The sequence below is a fragment of the Chrysochloris asiatica genome, unplaced genomic scaffold (genome assembly GCF_000296735.1).
Source record: "Chrysochloris asiatica unplaced genomic scaffold, ChrAsi1.0 scaffold00180, whole genome shotgun sequence".
Taxonomy (NCBI): Eukaryota; Metazoa; Chordata; class Mammalia; order Afrosoricida; family Chrysochloridae; genus Chrysochloris; species Chrysochloris asiatica.
Window position 1 is genome coordinate 5,250,345 of NW_006408698.1, and position 11,663 is coordinate 5,262,007.

General features: G+C 36.3%; 1 protein-coding gene across 1 annotated transcript in view; it reads left to right on the top strand.

Annotated features, from left to right (window-relative positions):
* The window catches only part of DIAPH2 (diaphanous-related formin 2), a 1,391,152-nt gene that overhangs the window by 696,706 nt on the left and 682,783 nt on the right, over positions 1-11,663 (top strand). The gene's annotated exons all lie outside the window — the stretch shown is intronic.

Below are 11,663 nucleotides of genomic sequence, written 5' to 3' on the forward strand. Positions count from 1 at the left end.
ATCCAGAGTTAGTCAAAAAATCTTGCTACTAGGATTCCAGTTCATACTTGCATGGGTTTATTAAAACAAAGCAAATTTAAACATGTCTTTAAGATTGGTGGATGACTGAAGATAAATTCTCTTAGTATTAAGCGTTTCTTAGTCTCCTGAGGGTGCCTTCAAAAAGTGGTACAGTTAAAATAGTGATTTCTGAGGGACTAGATTGTATCAATTAAATGCAAGACAGGGAGGATAGCCCCCAAGTTTATATGGTGACTGTCTTTTGGGATCCCAAAAAGCTAATCTTTACACATTTTGTTGAAGGACACAGGACTATCACAGTGATTCAGTATGAACTTTAGAAAACTGAAAACTACATTGCTGAGAAAAAGCCCAGGAAAGTTGCACCAAGGAAAATTTTTTTCCCATCATGAGAATGTTTTAGCTCTTTCTTGGAGGGTGGCATGTGCTTCCTAAGAGAATTTCATTAGGAAATAATACCTCGTATACCTTAGGTATGATCTTGCCCTTTCAGCCTTCTTTTCTTCCGTAAACTCAAAGAACATTTAAAAGGAACAAAATCTAAGTCCCTCTAGGAGTCCTGATATTACACTGTAAGATAAGCACTGGACTACAAGGTAGATTTCAACTGCAAGGTTGGTGGTTGAAACTCACCGGTCACGCCTCGAAAACTTTATACTGGGTGGCTATGAGTTAGAATCAACTCGACTGCACTTAACAACAACAGGAGCTATACTAATAGAATGCCAAAACAGTCATTTTGATGTGTCATAAATCAAAGAAAAAAGAATTCGTTCGGAGAATGGGTTAGAGAGATGAGACCACCACATTCAGAAGTATATAGACCTAGATGGAGGATATATTAAGAAACAGCAGCCTCACATTTTGCTAATTTTTTTTAACAAATTTTTCTATAATTTTGTAGCAATAATTTTTTACCTAACCACTCATAAAACAGGTTCAGTTTTGTATGTCAGTTTCTTCTTAATTATTTTCTATCTCTCCAAAAAGCATGAGACAATAAATTAAAGTTAAATAAATGAGTAGGCATTTCTTTTTTAATATGCTTTCCTTAGTCTACTTTATTAAAATGTTACCATTTATTTTTTAATATTGCTTTGTCGAGAAGCCTATACTAGATATCTAGTACATTTTTATTTAAAAATTAAAATGAAAAAAAACAATATTAAGTGGGTAATTTCTTATTTTGATTGAACCGTTTCATTTTTTGTTTTTGTTTTTATATACTTAAACTCTTTAATTGAGGAATCCAAATGTTCTTAAATAGAGGAACTGAAATGTGATCATAGTGTCCATTTCTATTTTTGAGAAAACTACCTTCTTTAATGAAACTAGCTGTAAAAAGAGAGAAAACTGAACAGGCTGAGGTGAGGAAATGTAAGACAAGCTAGATATGAAAATAAATCTGAAAACAAGCAATCTATCTTTGACATCTAACCATTCTTTCATTTTCCCCCCCTCTTACATCTGAAATCATTGTCGAACTTCAGTTAGTTTTTGAAGTATATTGTAATGAGAATCCCAAATCTAGGAATGGAGATGAATTTCTGTTCTATTCATGCATTAAGTAAATGTTCATTGCATATACATGAAGTAGCGTTTTAATATGTATCAAGAAATGATTTGCTCCTGGTAATTCTAACCCAGATAAGCATAGAGAATATCCTTTATAGATAATAGAATGTATAATGGAATTGTGAATATATGTTTATTTTGTATTTATTTTTGAGATGTATAAGGCAAGAGAACAAGACTAAGGAAAATCATTTGAAATGCTAGATTTGGTCGAGGAAACATTTTTACCGCCTCTTCTGATTATATCAGTGGTCATGTGAAATTATTTGCTGAGGCCTGAGAGAATAAGCCAATGTTTGTAATAAATTGGAATAAATTATAGAAAAATTTGTGAGATAAATCTAAATTTTTTTGTTACATACCAAATAGAATACCCAATACAAATATCATGATCTCTAAGATGCTACCTATTCTGAGTGCACACATGCAATATACACAGTGAGTGTGTCCTTGGATGAAGATTATTAAAGTATTATTATTGGCAGAAAAAAATGGAACTTTCTAAGAACTCTGGTAGCATAGTGTTTTCATGTCAGGCTGCTAGCTTTAAGGTCAGTAGTTCGAAACTACCAGCCGTTCTGCAGGAGAAAGATGAGGCTTTCTGCTCCCATAAAGATTTCCAGCCTTGGAAATCTTATGCAGGGTTGCTGCGTGTCGGAACCAACTGCACGGCACGCCACCAACTCTACCACCACAATGTTATGCCTATTTCACTTGTAATTCTTACTTAAAAAGATATATTCAAGAAACATTGCTAATTTGAACAAGTATATATTTTCATTTTTGTATCTTAATTTCACACTGTTCAAATTAGTTACATGAACTGAGTTTTATGAAGCAAAAATGACTACATAAAAAAAAAAAAATGACTACATCATTTATATACAGGAACAAAAGATTACATTAATCCCACAGAAGGATTTTGCAGTTACATCTTATATTTTGGAGATAGTGTTCTCCCTGTCATTTACCTGTCAAATAAAAGTTCTTCCACACAACGCTGATCTGACATCTATCACTAGAGGTATGCTCAAAGGATTCAGCACAAAGACTTTTGCCAACTTCAAATAAAATAAAAAATAATCTTGTGGGAAATACTATCATGCAGTAATAGGTGTTCTGAAAGAGAAAGAAGTGAAGGTTTAAACATCTCTCCACTTCCCTGCTTCCCCCCCACCCCCGCCCTGTTTCTATGTCGCGCGCGTGCACACACAAACACACACATACACATTTGAGTAGCATTTGTACCTTCTGGGAAATACTTCTGAGGAACTGCTTATCATTAGGAAAGAGAAACTATCTTATGCGTACATAATAGTCAAATAATGTCTAGAATTAAAAGTATGTTGCTGCAGTACAAAATATTCTGTGTAGTTAACTTTGGTCTATAATCTTTTGAAAACTGAACTAACTAACTAATGATGTATGATTAGCTAGAGTGGCTGTCAAATTCCAGATTTATTTTCAAAGATTACTTAGCTGTTTCTTCTTATTAATTTGTCTAAAAAAGGGGGGAGGAGCTTCCCTTGTAAAAGCTCTGATTATGCTGTAAAAATTATAACTTATACCCATCTAAATTATTCTAATGATAAATTTCTTTCTAAGTAAATCTGCTCAAATTCACTGCTTTTCACAAGAAGGTGTACAGTGATCTAAATTCTTCAGTTACTTGAAAGGGGGATACATGGCATAAATAGCTAAAGTTGTCAAATGAATTTTATAGTTAGGTAATATAAAAAAAAATGTATACGGTCACAATTGGCTGCTTTGATATTTAGGAAGAAATGGAAAACAGATGGGTTAACCAAAATGTCAAATCACACTAAAGGGTATCATTACCATAAGTACTACCCTCACCACAAAATGCTTTGTTAATTTGCAGCAGTGAATTATCACTGTATGAGTCGCCAAACCGGTATGCTCAACTGTAATGAAAATAATTTCAATGAAGATGAGTTCCCCATGTTATCTTGGACCCTGCTTGCCTATAGGCTATTAAAATTCCAACCAGTAGTACAGCTACTCTTGAGGGCCAGTTGTCCTCTTTGTTTTCACTGTGTAATAACATTTATAATCTTCATAGGAACAAAACATTTTAAATTGCTGAACATTTCCAATGCAGTAAGCTTTGTGGGTGTATCAGATAAAAATCTTTGTTTCCAAACAGGAAAAACTGAGTCTGCCTGACTTAATCTAAAAAGGGCATTTATTGTAAAGTATTTAGGTGGCTGAGTCAGAAACTTAGGAAAAGCTATACTACTTATCCTTTGAAAAAAACAGCAACTATGGTGGTTATGAAAATTCAGGTAGCAGGAACTAATGGAAAGTCTTTTCAGGATGTTGCCTTTAGGATAAGTCATCTCCAACCAGTTTGTTCCTCTTTTTCTGTGTTTCATTCGGCTTCAAACTAGGGGAAAAAACAACAACAAACAAACGCCTTGGCTTGATGTTTATTACTAGAACACCCCTCATCCAAGGGAAGGCAAAGAACCGTGATTGACACTATTACCAGTACTATATGATGAGGGATTGGTTTTGCCCTAAAGATGCTGTTACTAAGATAGAGATTCCAAAGTTTAGGGTAGTTAGTTTGTATACCAGGGAGATATAAAATGCACATGAGATACACACAGAGACTTCCAGAAACTTGTGGTAGACTTGGATAATCAGGAAATATATCAAGGTCAAAAATTGTTGCCATCTTCATTAAACAAAAATATCAAAGTATGAAGCTGTTATTTCTTAACATACCCTTCATCTACCACTATGCAGATTCTGAAGGTGATGTTTCCATCCCTCTAACCATTTCCTCACCAGCTGCTCCTCGGAAACCCTATACAGGGTCGCTATGGGTCAGAACTGACTCAATGGCACTTCACAACGAACCTTTTCCTAAAGTATTTTGCACTGTCTCCTTTAAACCACTTCAAAATGCCAGTTTGGGCATCTGTTAAGGAGTCAAATCATATTCTTTTTATTTATTCATTTATTTTTTAACTTTTTATTGTTACTTGGGTCAAAGTTCATAGAGCAGATCAGTTTTCCATTTAATAATCCATATGCATTTTGTTTCATGTTATAGATTACAGTCCTCACAATGTAGCATCACTTATCCCAATTCCTACCTTTGTTTCTTGTTTCCGTTCTTCCTTCTTTCCAAATCCTTCTGAACTTTGTCCTTGGGTAAATAATTGATTTTTTAAGGTATATGTACTCCACTGTTGTTATTATCCTCTTATAAATCTATCTATTGTTTAGCTGAAAATTGAACCAATGGGGTCAAGTCATTTCCACAACTGAAGAATGACTAAGGTCCATAATCTAAGGGATTCCACCACTTTCTATTTAATTGTTGTTGTTGTTGTTAAGTGCCGTCAAGTCAACCTAATAATTTTTTTTCATAATCTTCTCCCACTCTATCTAGAACTTTCTATTGTGATCCCTTTTAGATCAGTTGATAGCAATATGTGATATGTGTTGGTGGTAGTTATGGGCTGTGGAGTCAGTTCCAATTCATAGTGACCCTGTATAAGGTTTCCAAGGCTGTAATTTTTAAGGGAGCAGAAAACCTCATCTTTGTCCCATGGAATAGCTGGTAGTTTCAAACTGCTGACCTTGAGGTTAGCAGACCGACTCATAACCACTACGCTACCAGAGTTCCTTTAGTGATATCTAGGCACCATCTAGTTCTTCTGGTCTCAGGGTTATGGAAAATGATGTTCATATTCATGCACCTCTGATTTTCTTCATTCTTCTCTCCTCCAGACAGGGAAAGACCAATTGCACCTTACATAGCCACTCATGAGCTTGTAAGACTCAATTTGCTAATTACCTAAGTAGGATGTATAGCATAGTCTTTGTGGACTATGTTATGCCATTTGTCCTTTGGTGTTCCTTGAGACCATCATCCTCATCCCCCAGGCCTGTGACTCTTTCCGTTACACACCTTTGACTACATCAAAGAAGTTTTCATAATTTTGCTCCCTGTGTATGCCACTACATTTATGGGTATATTTGCAAACATGTAAATGGTGGTGATGGTGGCTATGTGTTGTCGAGTCAGTTCTGACTCATAACGATCCTGCAGAGGGTTTATGAGACTGTAAATCTTTAAGGGAGCAGAAAACTTTGTCTTTCTTCTGCCAAACCACTGGTAGTTTCAAACTGCTGACCGTGAGATAAGCAGCCAGACTCATAACCACTGCACTATCAGAACTCCTTGTTGTTTTGTGCCATCGAGTCGTTTCTGACTCATAGCAACCCTGCATAAGATTTCTTAGCAGAAGCTGATGAGTTTGAACTGCCAACCTTTCTGGTTCAAACTGACTTTGCAGTCCAGCACATTAACCTAGAGTGCCACATCAGGACTCCACCAGAGTTCCTTAACAAATGTAAATTTGTTTGTTTTAGGTGTCCTTGAGTCAGTACCAACCCATAGCAACCTGATGCACAGTAGAACGAAACACTGCCCAATCCTGGGACAACCTTACTACTGTTGCCACGTTTGAGTCCATACCCCTATTCAAATATCCTCTGTCCTACTTATATATAGTCACACTGTCTTTCTCACAACCAACATATCTTCTGAATGGGAGTGAGGTTGGTAATTTGAAAAAAGAAGGTTCTTGAAGGAGAGGTTGTTGTTAAGTGCCAATAAATCAGTTCCGATTCATAGTGACCTATATAGGGTTCCCAGGGAGCTGCTGGTGGGTTTGAACCACTGTCCTTGCAGTTAGCAGTCCAATGTCAATCCAGGATTGGTAGAGTTGGATACATGAAGGGAAGAAATAACGTTATAAGAGAGGCATATGCTGTGGTTTCAGAACCTGTGTTCGTCTCCCACTTTAGGAATTCGTTGTATGTTATTAAGTGCCATTGAGTCAGTTCAACTCATAGTGACCCTTTATAGGGTTTCCAAGGAGCAGCTGGTGAGTTTGAACCACCAACCTTGTAATTAGCAGTCCAGTACTTATCCTACCATGCCACACTAGGAATTACTACCCACATTTTCATGGCTAAGTCTGTTATCTGTACATGGTTGCTGTGAGTCATGAGCAACTCAAAGGCAGTTCAGTTCACAATGACATGTCCAAATATATACTTAGATGTACTTACCAAAAATCATACTTGTTAAAAAATAAATAACAGCAATCTTATAGCAATAAAATCTGGAAATATGTAATGAAGGAAACATTTTACAGAAGATCTAAGGACAAAAGGAGGTAGTTCCCCCAATAAGATGAATTGGCATAGTGGCAACAACAAATGTATCAATGGTAACAACAATTGTGAAGATAGCACAAGACTGGGAAGTGTTTAGTTCTTTTGTCCATAAGGTTTCTATGAGTCAGAACCAACTAATCAACACCTAACAATAATAACATCAACAATTACTCTATAAATGTTTATGTGTGGGTTGTGTTTATATAAACTTGGAATCTTAGCATAAGAACATATCTGATGTAGCCTCTTGAGTCTATAGATAAGATAAGAAGACTAAATATTCAGAGAACATTTAGATAGCTGTGATATTAGATAGCTATGATATTAAGTCCGATGACTAAGCTTTTTCCTGAGGTGCAGGATGCTTACCTTGGGATAGTCCCAGGCAAACTGAGACTGTTACTCATCCTACTTATAGAACTTGAAGAAATGCCCTGTAAGCCTAATTATACACCATAATTATTTTTTAAAAAACAACATATAAAGCTGAAATATCTAAACTTTTCCTTTTTTTTTTTGCCAATGTATTTTGCTACTCTTCTTCATCTGGAAAATTATTCCTTTTACCTCACCTACTTTTCCTTTCAGCTCTTCTTTGCTTCATACTGCACATTTTGAGGATAATTATTATCGTATTATTCATACTTTGGTAACATGGTTACAAGTTGTGCTGCTAACCTCAAGTTCAGCAGTTCGAAACTACGAGCTGTTCCATGGGAGAAAGATGAGACTTTTGCTCCTGTAAAGATTTACAGCCTCAGAAACTATGCATAGTTGCTATGAGTTAGAATCAACTCCGAGGCACACCACAGTGGCACTCAACAGCAACAGTGCATAGTTTACTTTTATTTGATTTCACAAGAGTTGGTATTCCATGAAGTCTGGATGTATATCTTAGTTTATATCATAGCTCCAGTGTCTCTTACATTTGAAACCCTAAATAAATTACTATTAAATGAAAGCAAGGCAATTTGATTAAATAAAATATTTGGTGTAATTATTCAGCATAGGAGTTAGCTTATTTTTATGTGAGAAAATTTTGTTTCTTCCAGATATAAATGATTTGTTTTTAATCAGCAAAAGTATTGAATTTTTACTTGTCACTTATTATAGTTTTTATTTAAAATCATAAAAATCTAGGGGTACCTCAGCAATAATGTGAGTTCACTTCCAAACCACTGCAATAAAGCAAATACTGCAGTAAAAGACTAAGCTGTAGTCTATTAAGTGTTCAATACCATTATGAAAAAGGAGCTCTGGTAGCATAGTGGTTATGAGTCGGGCTGCTAACCTCAAGGTCAGCAATTCGAAACTACCAGCTGTTCCACAAGAGGAAGATGAGGCTTTCTGCTCCCACAAAGATTTATAGCCTCGGAATGCCTATACAGGGTCACTATGAGTTGGAACTGACTCCATGGCACACCACCACCACCACCACCACCACCACCACCACCACCATTGTAAAAAAATTTAGAAATTTGTGAGAATTACCACAGGGGACACAGACATGAAGAGAGTACATGCTGTTGGGAAAATGGCACTGATCAACTTGTTTAGCATACAGTTGCCCCAAACCTTCAATTTGTAAAAGCACAATATATGCAAAGCACAATAAAATGATGAATATGTATATATTGTTTGCTATAAACATAGATTGGCATATCACACTCAAATATGGGTTAATAAATGAATCAACACATGGTACTATTAAGTTAAAACCAAAGATATTTTTTGTGAGTAACCCCTATAGGATTTGCTGAAAGACCTTGAGAAGATCAATTAATTCTTGTCAGTAGTCCACACATTTGATTACCTGGTTTTGTTTTGTTTTAATGTTTGCAAAGTGTTTTTCTTGTTATTTAGTGAGGTTAAGTATTATTAAACCCATTTTGTAAATTAGGAATCTAATGCCCAGTGACAGTATATGATGCTTGCAAATAGTAAAAAGGTAATTAGTATCCAAGTTGGAATTTTAATCTCGATTTCCAGTCTCCCAAGCGCTGCCTCTCATGACATTTTAACAGGATGTTTGGTGATATGTTCCTCATCTTGATTAAGTAGTAGATGACCAACTCTGCCACTTAAAGAGTTCTAAAAATTGAGAGAAATTACATATGGATTTTCTTCGGCTTACTTGAAATTTATGAAATATAGAATCTATCATTTTTAATTTAAATTCAGTTGAAAGTACTTCTAAGCATATTAATAGAAGTCTGTCTTGTCTTAATTGTTTTGTTGTTAAGTACCATCAAACTGACTCTCACTCATAGCAACCTTAGATAGTTATTCTGAAGAGCAACTGGGGGGATTGAACCACTAACCTTCTGGTTAGCAGCCTAGTTCTTATCCTATAACGCCACACCAGAACTCCCAATTGTTCTCAATATATCCTGACAGTAGAGCTTATAAATGTGTAATTGTTGTTGTTGTTGTTATGTACCGTGGAGTCGGTTCTGACTCATAGTGACCCTGTACAGGATTTCCGAGGCTGTAAATCTTTACGGGAGCAAAAAGCCTCATCTTTCTCCCGCAGAGCGGCTGGTAGTTTCGAACTGCTGACTTTGCAGTTGGCAGCCTGACTCGTAACCACTACTCTACCAGAGCACCTAATAATCTGAATAATTACAGAGGCATTGTTTGTATAGGATCTCAGAACTTCAGAAATTTGCTTGGGTAAAGTTGACTGTTGTTTTCAATAGTTTGCAAATGAGGATCTGGGGTCCAGAGTTGATTTACCAGAATCTCTTGGTGACAGAGACAGAGTTCCATTCCAACTGTTTCTAACACTTAGATTATTTCAGTAAGTCATGCTAATTTTGGAGTTTGTGTTGACTCTTTCTGAACTAAATACGCTTTCTTCTGTTTATGTGGCGCTGTTGGTTAATGCACTAGACTGCAAAGTCCACTTGGACCCAGGATGCTTGTGGTTCAATTTTACCAGCTGCTCATTAGAAACCCTACAGAGAGTCGTGATGGGTCAGAGCCTGGCTCAAAGGCACTTAACAACAACAACAACATTAGACAATGTTTAGCATTATTTGAATTGGAGGCAATGAGAAGCCTTGGTAGCGCAGTGGTTTAGTGCTCATCTACTAACTGAAAAGATAAGTTCCCAGAAACCACCATAAATTCCTTGACACAAAGATGTGGGCATCTGCTTCCATGAAGATTGAAGTCTTGGAAATCCTATAAAACAGTTCTCCCCATCTTATATGGTGACTATTTGCCAGATTCATGTCAATGGGTTGCTTTGGTTTGAGTTGATAATAAAATGGAAAGAAAATGACTGTATAGGATATAATTGGCCTTTGAAACATTCTCTCTTAGGGCAGGTTAGACTCAAAAGCAAGTACTGAGTTGGCCTTTTCCTCTATATGTTTTTGTTGTTGGTATGTGCCATAGAATCGGTTCCGACTCATACGCTTGTAGTTTTGAACCAATGACCTTGTGGTTAGCAGTCCAGTGCTTTTCCATCACAGTCACACAAAGTCTCCATAGACCATTTTAATTCTCATCCTGTCAAGCTATTTATAGTAGTTTTCAGTTCGAGATGTGTCCAAATTACTGGACACAGATTCAATTCTACAGCAAAAGGCAGTGGAGCTCATTTGTTCCTTTTCATTTTAAAATGACATCGTATAATATAGTGACATACTCTAGCCTTTCTTCATAATTCATGACCAATGCACACAAGTATTTCAATTTAAGGGTCTGTCTGTGCCTCATTATATTGCATTTGAAGCCAGAGCATTTGCCATTTCTGACCTCTGAAATAACGAAACACAGCACCATAGGATGATATGAGGACCATATATCATTCTTAATTTTGAATAGTTTCTTTTGTTCAGCTTATTTGATGGTTGACCTTTATTTAAGTCCATTGTGCTTTATTATATGGTGCTTTAATTGTCTTTCATCATTGAGAACCAATGAAATGTGGCTCCAGCTATTGTGGTACCATGTCAGTGGTGATACTTTAAATTCAGCTTTTATAATAGTGTCATTGGTTCTTGTTTCCTACAGCCCTTTGTGTTAATCAGTACATGCAAATATGTCTTTTTTGTTGTTGTTGTTGTTGTTCAAGGTTTTTATTGTGGATTGAGTGAAAGTTTACAGGGCATATCATCAGTTTTACATTCAACAAATCATATACCTCGTTTAATTACATTGATTATAATCCCCTCCTTGTACCATCAGTTAACAGTATTTCTCTCTATCCACTCTAGCTTTTTAAAAAACACACAAACAAAAAAACCCACTCAGTCATATATAATAATTTACATCTCCAAAGGGCACATTCTGCAAATCTTCTCCTGGAGACCAGCTACCAATTCCTCTCTTCTCAGTCCATGAATCTAGAGCCCTCAGTCATTCCCCTTCTCCATGTCCCATCTCTGGCACTGATTCTCTGGGTAAAGTCCCGCACTGTGCTTGTGAGTTCCTCTCTTGATGGTCCTAGGATCCTCTGTTTCTGGACTGTAAGATTAACTACTTCCCTTTTTTTGTTACAAAATTTCTACCTTTACAATTGTGACAGTTGCGATTAGTCATGATAACAGTTATTCACCATTGAATCCTACAAATCTTATTCCCATCTCTTTTGACCAGACCCATCTAGACAAAATGACAGCTATTCAGTGGGGACTCTTCCTTTCCCCCCATACTCTTAAGCAAAACTCCCTCTTGAAACCTTGTAAGTCTGTCACTCAACAAAATAGGAATTGAAGGGAAATTCCTCAACATAATTAAGAGCATATATACAAAACCAACAGCCTACATTATTCTCAATGGAGAGAAATTGAAAGCCTTCCCTCTGCAAACAGGAACCAGACAAGCATGCACTT